Raw genomic sequence first — 12,462 nt, forward strand, 5'->3', positions numbered from 1 at the left:
AGGTGTGGTTCAAGAGTTATCATCGTTTTAGTGGATGCGTATACACCACGCTCGAGCCATGCTTCCCCACCATGCTCTCCAGCATCCGTCCGAGCCATGCTCTCCAGCATCCGTCCGAGCCATGCTCCCCAGCATCCGTCCGAGCCATTCTCCTCAGCCTTCCGTTCGAGCCATGCTTCCCCGCCATGCTCTCCAGCATCCGTCCGAGCCATGCTCTCCAGCATCCGTCCGAGCCATGCTCTCCAGCATCCGTCCGAGCCATGCTTCCCAGCATCCGTCCTAGCCATGCTCCTCAGCCTTCCGTCCGAGCCATGATGACATTGCATTCCATTCGACGCACACGGACTCGATCGCACATGTCGGGAAGAAAGACGTTTGGTTTCACACGCTTCAGGAGATTACCGAACCGACGCTTTACTTTGTCGTTCTAAGTTTTAGGGCTTTCCATGTTGGACTACTATATATACATTTTGTTAAGTCTTTGCAGAAAGATCTTATCTTTTATCTCGTTTTCGTTCCCAGAAGGTTTCTGAACCTAGCCTCCAAAAAAACGTTCACAGACTTGTATTCTGATATCTTTGAGATTATTGAGATTTTGCATTTGATTCCTTCTACAAAGTTGTTCATCTTATTTTTATCTACCTAATAATGCTTGTTTCAATGATTTCTGTTTTTGCATCCTTGACTATGATTTTCGGATCTGAGTAGTGTGTTAGTTCTTGAGGATGAGATAGATTAGGTGGAGGTTCTTAGGATGTAGAGTGTTTAAGCTTTGATTGTATGATTCCCTTCTGGACTAGAGTTAGAATTACTAGTTTCTCTCTGATCAATTGGAACTAGGTTCGAGACATTTCCGCACCCAAAAGGTGTTTGATGAAATGTCTGACCAACTAGTGCCAGAGACTTACGTTCCTAGCCTAAGAGATTAGTTGTCTAGGATGTTTGTTGACGTGAATGAACTTGTTTGTCATGCCTGCTCGACCACGTTTCTCTAGCGAGAGCTAGGTATGGAAGTGGTTGAGTCTGAGTAGCTTTTGCCAAGAGATTGGATTAGCTAAGTTGTGATGTTCATTGTTTAGGGATACTTTGCTTGTGGTATGTTAAACACTCCTTAGACTAGGATACTCCACCGACATCAATTACCCCATCCTTAGGACTTCTTTCTTTCTGATTTTTATTACATTCCTGGAACTGTTTCGTTTGTTCATGCTTAAAATCGTTTGCGTTTTTATTCACTTTCGCTTCTTTTCATGCATTTTTGTTTCTAGTTCTGTGACTCACTTCCGTTTTGCATTTTGATCATTCTAGGACTGTTAGATAAAAACAATCTTTGAATTGGCTTAACTTGTGACTTCTTGATTGCAGCTTGAGTGATAGTAAACTTTCCCAACTGTATTGACACCTTAAGTATTACAACGCATAAGGTTAATTGAACCTACTAGGAGACACAAAAATCTTAGTATCAGTGGTTCGTCGACGAACTCGTTTACCAACTGCTCGATGTGAAATTCATCTCAGTCATTGGCTTCTTCATCGAAATCTCCCCCAAACTGTGCATTTGGAACAACAATCGCCATTTAAGCTGTCTTCCCTAAGGACTTTAAACTTTGACTTTGGATTTTGCTCTCTAGGGTTCTTTGCAATTTGGAGATTTTTTTGTTTTAGGGATTTTGGATATAATGGATACTCAAATCAAAGTTTATCGGGTCGAAATCAGGTTTGCTTTGGTATTATCTATGTTTAGTTTTTTTGTTTAATCGGTTAAGTAAATAGTAAACCAGTATAATCCATGCTTATGGATTAATTGATGTAGAAGAATAAACTTGGTGAGATATAAATTTCGAACTTTCGATTTGGGGATATTGGTTTCGAACTATTTTTTTTGGTGACATATAAACCGAGGATAAAGAATTGGATCTATCTCCTTTGATACTATAATTCTCGTGGGAAAATTGGCCGTCGGCCCAACATTTGCCCTCAAACTTTTCTTCTTCAATATCCTTTTGATGTTTTTCGTTGAATCTAACATGCGCAAAGGGAGTCGCATTCTTTATAGAGGGATACAAATTTGCTATCTCGATCGATAGGCTTCCTCTTAGCATTGAGTTGGTAATAATTTATATTTTACGTACAAACTTAGTCTTGCACTTGGCGGTTTGAAAGAGTCATGGTTTGCTTAGCTTCAAGTATTATCATTATATAGTTGATTCTCACTGAGTGATGTTGCGACCGAGAAGCTTACAATAAAGGCAAATTGATTTCTTTATTGATTTCTTTATTGATTTCATGCTTTATCTAGATCATTCATCATGATGAGTAAAATGCAAAATAAAGAGACCCAATTATGAAATTCAAAGAGGCTACGCACTAACCAATTGTTCAAGCCTTATAAATCCCATGAAAGGGAAAGAAAAGAGACAATAGGTTGGGCAAGTTATTATTAGTATTATTTTTTTTTGTCAACAAAAGAAATCAGCTCAAACGAGCCAATTTGTGGGTAAATTGTTTACAAACAAGAGAGGGAGCGGAGATGAAGATTGGGCAAGTTACTCCTAACAATATATACACAGTAAACTTCTATAAATTAATAATATAATATTGAGATTTAAACATTTATAACTTATATAAATTTATTAATTGGATAGATTAATTTTAGTATTAATATAGGGAGATTTTTAGTCTTTTTTTTTTTCTTTTTTTTTTTGTGAAACAGATGATTCATTTACTTCAAGAACCAACAATACAAAGATAGGAGGTCAAAACCTCAAGGTTTAAAAGGGTTACAAAGAAATTACAAAGAGAGGCTTTCCCCAAAGCCAAAAACAGAGAGTAATAAAGCATCAAACAATGGTCCATGAGAGCATTGATACAAGTGCTTAGAAGCCGCTTGGAACATGTGAGGTCATGGTTGCTTGATAGAACTTCCACGAGGGACTCGTCGGAAGAAAGGTTAGTCATGGTCATAAGACACTTTGACGTTAAAAGGAGAATCATAACCAAGAGTCTCACCGGAGCGAGAAGCATTGGCATTAGCAATGCATTGGAATAGATTCGATGGGCTATAGTAGGAGGGTTCTCTCTTATATGGTACTTGCCAAAGAGATTAAGAAGTCCATGTAGCCAGTTTGCTGGCGAGGGATGTAGAGCAGGATTGGTCTGATGGGCTACTGGTAATCCAAGTAGGTTTTGGTTGGTAGATATGATGCTGAAAGATGGTTGTGTAGCTTCGTCGGATGAGTACAGTAGAGTCCAGGGCAATAGACCAAAGAGTTGCACATCGTCACATTCAGACCATTCAAGGGTAGTAGAAACTAGAGAAAACCAAATATGTATGACAAACCGTAACAGTACAGGTGGGTTCTCTCTCATAAGGCGCCCTTTGCCAAAGAGATTAAGAAATCCACACAAAGCATGTAGCCAGTTTGTCAATGATAAAAGCAGAGCAAGCATGGTTTTTTGGGTTGATGGTAGCACAAACATGGTGCGGATTGAGGGTTTTGACTGAGAGCTGGAAACGCTGGATGGAATAGGGTTGAAAAAGCCTTGATAATTCCAGTACTTAGACCCAACAAAAACTGGCAAAAAGTGAGCAGATTCCAGGTTTTTATCATAGACAAAGTGATATGTATATATTTTACACTCTTTCATCATGCTTTTGTCATTCATTTTGTTCTCTTAATTCATTCTTTTACATTGTTTTAGGTCTCTTTTGCATAACATGCATATCTAGGTAGTCTTTGCATTGGTCTTGCACGCATCTTGCATATTGGAGTTGTTTCATGTGTTTTAGGAGTTGTCCAAACTATCAAATGCAAACAAGGATCAAGAAAGCAATTAAACGACTCGATCTACACTACCCAGCGACGCAAGCTTCCAGGTCTTTGATCGAGTCGAGTGAAGATTTTACTTTTGGATTAAGCTTTCTACGTCTTCATCAAAGTTGTAGGGAATTGAGTCCTCTTTCCAATGCAGTTTATTTCAAGTCAATCGGAGTCGTGGTTCATGATTTATCTCCGTTTTTGTAGATGCACGTACGTTTAGAAGTCCGACTCGACCCGCACGCAAAGGAGAGCTCCCACTCGATCGGATGTTAGCAGCGACTTGACCAAGACGTCCCAGGATGGCTCCTGAGCACCCTCAAGACGCGACTCGATCGACATTCTCAAGCCGCGACTCGATCGACACTCTCACGTCGCGACTCGATCGACACTCTCACGTCGCGACTGGATCGACACTCTCACGTCGCGACTCGATCGACACTCTCACATCACGACTCGATCGACACTCTCACATCACGACTCGATCGAAACTCTCATGTCGCGACTCGATCGACACTCTCACGATGCGACTCTATCGATGCTCTTAAACCGACGTCCTGGTTTTGTCATGAAGACGCGTCCGAGAAGGATTCCCAAACCCCGATGTTCTATATTGTCGTTTTATGTTTTAGAGATTTCCATGTTTTACTATAAATACGTTTTGTTAAGTTTTCACTCGGACATCTTAGCTTTTATCTCGTTTTTGTTCTTTCCCTTAAGGTTTACCCTAGCCACCTAAAACGCTTGACACTTTGTATCCCGATACCTTTGAATTTATTCAGTATTTTGATTTGATTTCTTCTACAAACTTGATCATCTCATTTTTATCTATCTTACAATGCTTGATTCAATGTTTTATGAGTTTGTATCATTGATGATGATTTTCGGATCTGAGTAGTGTGGTAGTTCTTGAGGATGGGATAGATTAGGTGGAGGATCTTAGGATGTAGAGTGTTTAAGCTTTGATTGTATGATTCCCTTCTGGACTAGAGTTAGAAATACTAGTTTCTCTCTGACCAAGACATCCCAGGATGGCTCATGAGCACCCTCAAGACGCGACTCGATCAGCAGCTCTCAGACGACGTCCTCAAGCCGCGACTCGATCGACATTCTCAAGCCGCGACTCGATCGACACTCTCACATCGCGACTCGATCGACACTCTCACGTCGCGACTCGATCGACACTCTCACATCAAGACTCGATCGACACTCTCACGTCGCGACTCTATCGATGCTCTTAAACCGACGTCCTGGTTTTGTCCTGAAAACGCGTCCGAGAAGGATTCCCAAACCGATGTTCTATATTGTCGTTTTGTGTTTTAGAAATTTCCATGTTTTACTATAAATACGTTTTGTTAAGTTTTCACTCTGACATCTTAGCTTTTATCTCGTTTTTGTTCTTTCCCTTAAGGTTTACCCTAGCCACCTAAAACGCTTGACACTTTGTATCCCGATACCTTTGAATTTATTCAGTATTTTGATTCAATTTCTTCTACAAACTTGATCATCTCATTTTTATCTATCTTAGAATGCTTGATTCAATGTTTTATGAGTTTGTATCCTTGATGATGATTTTTGGATCTGAGTAGTGTGGTAGTTTTTGAGGGATAGATTAGGTGGAGGATCTTAGGATGTAGAGTATTTAAGCTTTGATTGTATGATTCCCTTCTGGACTAGAGTTAGAAATACTAGTTTCTCTCTGATCAATTGGAACTGGGTTTTCGACATTTCCGCATCCAAAAGATGTTCGATGAAAAGTCTGACCAACTAGTGCCAGAGACTTACGTTCCTAGCCTCAGAGATTAGTTGTCTAGGATGTTTGTTGACGTGAATGAACTTGTTTTTCATGCCATGCTGGATCATGTTTCTCTAGCGAGAGCTAGGTTTGGAAGTGGTCGAGTTTGAGTAGCTTCTATCAAGAGATTGGATTAGCTAAGAAGTGATGTTCATTGTTTAGGGATGGTTTGCTTGTGGCATGTTAAATACTCTATAGACTAGGATACTCCACCGACATCAGTTACTCCCATCCTTAGGACCTCTTTCTTTCTGATTTTATTACATTCCTGAGACTGTTTCGTTTCTTGCTTTTTAGTTCATGCTTAGACTCGTTTATGTTTTCATTCATTTTCGCTTCTTGTCATGCATTCTCGTTTCTAGTTCTATGACTCATTTCCGTTTTGTATTATCATCATTCTAGGACTGTTAGACAAACGCTCTCTTTGAATTGGCTTGACTTGTGATTTCTTGATTGCATCTTGATTGCTAGTAAAATTTCCCATTTGGATTGACACCTTAAGTACTACAACTACATAAGGTTATTTGAGACCTGCTAGGATAAGACACACAAAAATCCTAGTATCACAAAGTAAATCCAAGACAAACTAACCAATTGGACTCTCAGTTGCAGTCTTCGGACAACGAGCTCAACCAATAGAACTAGGCAATGTCTACAGGAGAACATAAGTAAAGATAGAAAGGACCTGGGTCTTTGAAGTTTGGGCAGGGAACATTGAGATGCTGGCAAGCCGAGAACAGGAATAGAGCTCAACCACAGCGAACCAAGGGTTTTTGTAGATGGCCCAAAGGTTGATTCGTACGGCGGCTTAACGGAGAGAGTGACGAGAAGTTTCGTATCTCCGGTGGAAGCATAACTGGTTCTGCCAAGCTCAGGGGGTGGCACAGGTTTGAGGCGGGAGTCCTTCATCGGAGAACAATCGTATTTCTGTAGAAGCTGTCGCTCCATCGCCGCCATCTCTGCCTCGCAGAGCTCAAGTGACGATGAAAGAGGGGGTTCTACAGAGTCGACATACATTCCGGATCGAGAAGAAGATACACAGAGCGACTTTTGAACCGCCGACAGAGACGCTAAATCAAGGTACCGGAGATGGGAGCACGCCGCACTCCACCTCCTTCTGTAAGTAAAGATGCACAAACCTTCATCTATATCTGGGGAAATCGAGAAGGTATGGAGAAGATGCAAAAGAGAGAAAAAAGAGAGGAAAAAAGAATGAAACATCGATCTAAAAAGATTAAGGAGGCTACAAATGGAAGAAGAAGATGAGGTTTCCCGACGCTGGCAAGCCGGAGCCCCACCGGCGTCGGAGAGTTTTGAACTTAGCGATGTCTCGATATTTGTGTCTGGAAGAGAAACTTACTAGGACGAACTGCCTCGTTCACTTTCCATAGGGAAATTTTTAGTCTATAGTGTATTTTTTAAGTGATGCTATATAAAAGAATTAAATCAATTTATTTTTGAATCTAATTCAAATAATATAATAACAATATAACATATATTTGAATCTTATACTGTATTTTACAAAATATTCCTTTTAAAGATTTGCTAAATATAGATTTGCTATATATATATATATACTGTATATAAGGCAATTTATTATACAATATAATAATTTCTATTGTCGTAGACATTGCCGGTTTGTGTGGAGTCTAGTAAGCAACGTGTTTTTTCTTTATCATATAAAATACACTAATTTCTTCATTTGTGTCTGTCGATACACATATAGCATTATATAATTTATATTTACATGTGCTTCCGACGAATCTTGTAATGTTTTTTCAACGTCTTTGTATTATTTGCTCTCTATCGAATCTATTTATTCTAAGACGGTATAGAAACTGGGCACCTGGATGAACCATTCAAAATGACACAACTAAATTAATTATTTAAAGATAATCACGATCCAACACTCATCAACATATGGGATTATATGGTTATGTGTAAAGCAAAGAAAAAGATAACACACATACGGATCTTTAAATCTTTAAACATAACATATAAGATGATGAATTAGTGATGATCCATCAATCCATCATCATCATCTAGACCTAGACAAAACCGAAATAATAGAGTGAAAAGCGGTTGCAGCAATCCGCGATTTGATCTGCCCGCGTTTTGGAATCATCCTAAGTTCCCCAGAATGATCTCCTTGCCTCCTTCTCTTCACGGAAACACCAGAACCTCCCTTCACTAGTTCTCCATTCATCGTGTAAGTAAAAATTAAGAGAACCAGTTTCTTTCTCAGCACGTAACCTTTAGAAACTTGGAGATTTTCCTTAAATCTAAATATCTTTCAATGTTTGTGCTTATATAGAGGAGCGGTATAGAAAGGCACGGATTATGGTGTTGCTAGTGGGAAGCTGCTTGGTTTCTTGAGTCGCTGACAGGTTAAGTAGTTAGGACACATGCCAACTTGCAACATTGGTTACATGACAAATTTATAAAATTATAAAATTTGTTTTCTAATGATGTTTGATGGTATTGGACCGTTTGTGCGGTCGGGTGTTATCTTTTCAATGCTTTTCCCGACCGATTATAGGCAACGACTATGCAATGACAAATGATGTGTTTAAGTTTGACTCAATGTTCGAGATATTGCTCATGTAAAAAATATCGAAGGTCGAAGTTTGACACTAACATACATTCTTTTAATACTATCCACCAAGTAACCAACAAAATTTATGTAAGCACAGTTGAATTTTCGATTTGAGGAAAATTACATGCTTGAAGTCTATAACATTCTTATTGAAAAGAAAAAGGCATATACGTTTGTGAAAGCGAAAGGAACAAATAATTTTGTTGTTAGACTTTTATTATAAATCAGTATTTAGCTGAAAAGTTCCTGCTGTGTTAAAAAAGTACATACAATTTCGGTTGACATAGTCGTTCGGAGGATGAAAGTAAGACTAATGTGCGTTGATTTGCGATTTAAAATTCTCATACGGGTATTTGATAAATTAGCCGTTTTTTTTAATGTTTCGATATTAAAGACTAATAATCTTCTATATTTCTAAATAGGTTAACTTCGAGAATTTTAACTAGTATATCATAGGAAATATTCGTCTAAAAAATGTCACAAATTTATTAATATGCATGGTCGGAAACTCGAAGAAATTCATTGATAGCTATGCCGGAAACTTTTTTATATATATTCCGAACAACATATTTGAGAAAAAGTGTTGGCTCTTTTCTTATCTATTGATAAGTGAGTTGCCAAGAAATTCTTGTATTGTTTGTTAGTTTTGTAAGTTTACTGTCCGGTCGAGTATATCAACTGAAAGACATAGTCAAAGTCAAGCACCTATATAAAGGGTTTTGTTATGAATATAGAGTTTAGGGATAAAGCTCTTGTTATTCTTATTGGTTAATCCCGAGGTTACATGCATATCTATAGTAGAATACAAGGCTAAAGTTTAAACCGACATAAGGAAGTAATGGCCGAGTAAGGCTTCAGCTCATGGGCCGAAGGTGTGCGGACTGAGTATGGCCGATGGACCGAGACTCCATGGATAATATACGGGCCGGTCTATAGAGTCCACTAAGTGTTTCACAACACTCTCCCTTGGACGAGATGACCGTGCCTATGTTGGAATGAGATCGATGCAATGTGCTTGGGGGTGCTGCCTCATTAAAACCTTACCAGGAAAACCCATTGGGACAAAACCTTGGTGAAGGAAAAAGAGTACAGCACACATTGCTCCCCCTGTTCCAAACATCACTCTAAGTCCCTAAGTCTCCGCATCCCAATCTGGTGCGCGAGCTTCTTGAAAGTTGTTGTCGGTAGCGATTTGGTGAAGAGATCGGCTGAGTTGTCGCATGACTGAACTTGCACCACTTGAACTTCTCCGGCCTTTTGTAGTTCATGTGTAAAGAAGAATTTTGGTAATATGTGCTTCGTCCGATCTCCCTTGATGTAACCTTCCTTCTGTGCGATGCAGGCTGTGTTATCTTCATAAATTACGGTTGCTTCTTTGCTGTCTTCCAATCCACTGTCTGTCCGAATATGCTGAGTCATGGACCGCAACCAAACACACTCACGGCTGGCCTCATGTATTGCTAGTATCTCTGCGTGATTTGATGATGTGGCTACAAGGGTTTGCTTCATAGAACGCCAAGAGATTGCTGTACCACCGTGTTTGAACACATAGCCTGTCTGTGACTTACCATTGTGTGGATCGGATAGATAACCTGCATCAGCAAAACCAACTAAACCATCTTTGTTATAGTTAGTGTAATATAGACCAAAGTCTGTCGTACCCTGTAGGTATCACAGAACGTGTTTAATACCATTCCAGTGCCTTATGGTCGGACAAGAACTATATCTTGCTAGGAGGTTCACGACAAAGCATATGTCTGGTTTAGTGTGGCTAGCCAAGAACATTAACGCTCCTATAGCACTAGGTAAGGCATTTCAGGTCCGAGAACTTCTTCATTGGCCTTCGCAAATGGATCTTTATCAACATCTGTGCTTCTCACAACCATGGGGCTATTCAATGGGTGAGCTTGCTCCATATTAAACCTCTTGAGTACCTTTTCTGTATATGCCTTTTGATGCACAAGGATACCATTGTTTCTATACTCAAGCTGCAATTCCAAACAAAATTTTGTCTTGCCTAGGTCTTTTATCTCAAATTCTTTCTTGAGGTATTCTACAGTTTGGGCGATTTCTCCAGAGATTCCAAGGATGTTCAAATCATCCACATAGACTGCTATTATCACAAATCTTTTGTTTGCAAACTTCTTTATAAATATACATGGACTGATGGGGTCATTCCTATAGCCTTTCTTTGCCAAAAATTCGCTAAGTCTATTATACCACTCTGTTTCAGTCCATAAAGCGATTTGTCTAGCCTTATGTAGTATTGTTCTCGAGAACCACTCTTATCTTTGAGTTCTATTCCCTCTGGTAATCTCATATAGATTTCATTATCCATTGGACCATATAATTAAGCAATTACAACATCCATTAACCGCAAATCCAGTTTTTCTCTTACAGCCAGACTTATTAGATATCTAAAAGTCGTTGCATCCATCCCAGGGGAGTATGTCTCCTCATAGTCTATTCCTGGTCTTTGAGAGTATCCTTGTGCTACAAGCCGTGCTTTATATCTCACGATTTCATTCTTCTCATTTCTCTTTCTTACAAAGACCCACTTATGTCCAACTGGTTTAATTTCAGGTGTTATCCTTAAGATCGGACCAAACACACTTCTCTTCTTCAAAGAGTTTAACTCCACATCAATAGCTTATTGCCATTTAGGCCATTCTTTGCTTTGAGTACACTCTAATATAGATGTGCAGTGGCGGACCCAGGATTAAAATTTAGGGAGGTCAATTAAAAGAAAAAAAATATTAATATGACATATTAGGGGTTCGAACTCAGGTTTGGGGAGGTCAGCAGTACAAAAATTACCATCTGTGCTACTGAAATTTTACAATAATATGTGTAAAAACCAACTATTTTATTACTTACCCAGGTCAGGTGACCTACCATCCTCCTGAGTGGGTCCGCCGTTGTAGATGTGGGTTCTAGATCCTCAATTATCTCAAGTGCTACCTTGTATGCGAATATATCATCAATATTGACATCTTTTCTTTTCCATTTAATTCCAGACATGATATAATTTATTGAAATCTCATTATTATCAATATTCTCAGGACCTAGAGGTTCAGCGTCCTGAACCCCATCCGGCTCCTTATCATTTGCCGCGGCCATGTCTGTACTTTCAGTAATTCCCTGAACCTCGGTCTGTTTTGCACCCTTAGACTTTCGAGGATTTTTATCTTTGGAACCTAATGGTCTACCTCGTTTCAAACGGGTTTTAGACTCTGTAGCAACTTGAATATTGTGTTCCTTCTGAACATCAATTCGTACTGGTGCATTGCAAGCTGGTATGTACGATTTTGTTACTCTCTTTGGGTCAGCAAAGGAATCTGGCAATTGATTAGCTAGCTGCTGTAAATGTATAATCTTTTGAACCTCTGCATCACATGCTAGAGTTCGAGGATCTTGCCAATTTAAGGATGTTTGATTCCATGTTAATTCCTTGACCAGCTTGCTAGTCTCACCACCTAACATAGGGAATTCGGACTCAATGAATTGACAGTCCGCGTATCTGGCCTTGAATAAATCTCCTGTTAATGGCTCAAGATACTTTATAATGGTGGGAGACTTATATCCAATATAGATTCCCATCCTCCTCTGAGGTTCCATCTTAGTTCTCTGTGGTGGAGCAATCGATACATAAACGGCACAACCGAATGTTTTGAGATGGGATATGTCTGGCTCATGACCCGTTAATAGTTGGGATGGTGAATATTTGTGTTCACTAGATGGCCTGATGCGTATGAGTTATACCGCATGTAATACTGCGTGTCCCCAAGCCGACACAGGGAGCTTCGATCTCATTAACAATGGTCGAGCTATCATTTGTATTCGTTTAATGAAGGACTCAGCTAGTCCTTTTTGTGTATGGACATGTGCCATATGATGTTCCACACTCACCCCCATGGACATACAGTAATCATTAAACGCTTGGGATGTGAATTCACCAGCATTATCTAGACGTATAGTCTTAAGTGCAAAGTCTGGAAAGTGTGCTCTTAGCCTTATAATCTGAGCCAACATCTTTGCAAATGCTAGATTTCTTGTGGATAACAAGCAAACGTGCGACCATCTGGTTGATGCATCTATCATCACCATAAAATATCTAAATGTCCCACTAAATGGGTGTATTGGTCCACATATATTACCTTGTATCCTTTCCAGAAAGTTTAAAGTCTATCTTGTGACTTTTACTGGTGAAGGCCTTATAACAAGTTTCCCTTGTGCACATGCTACACACGTGA

Source organism: Camelina sativa, chromosome 2 (assembly GCF_000633955.1).
Source record: "Camelina sativa cultivar DH55 chromosome 2, Cs, whole genome shotgun sequence".
Classification (NCBI taxonomy): domain Eukaryota; kingdom Viridiplantae; phylum Streptophyta; class Magnoliopsida; order Brassicales; family Brassicaceae; genus Camelina; species Camelina sativa.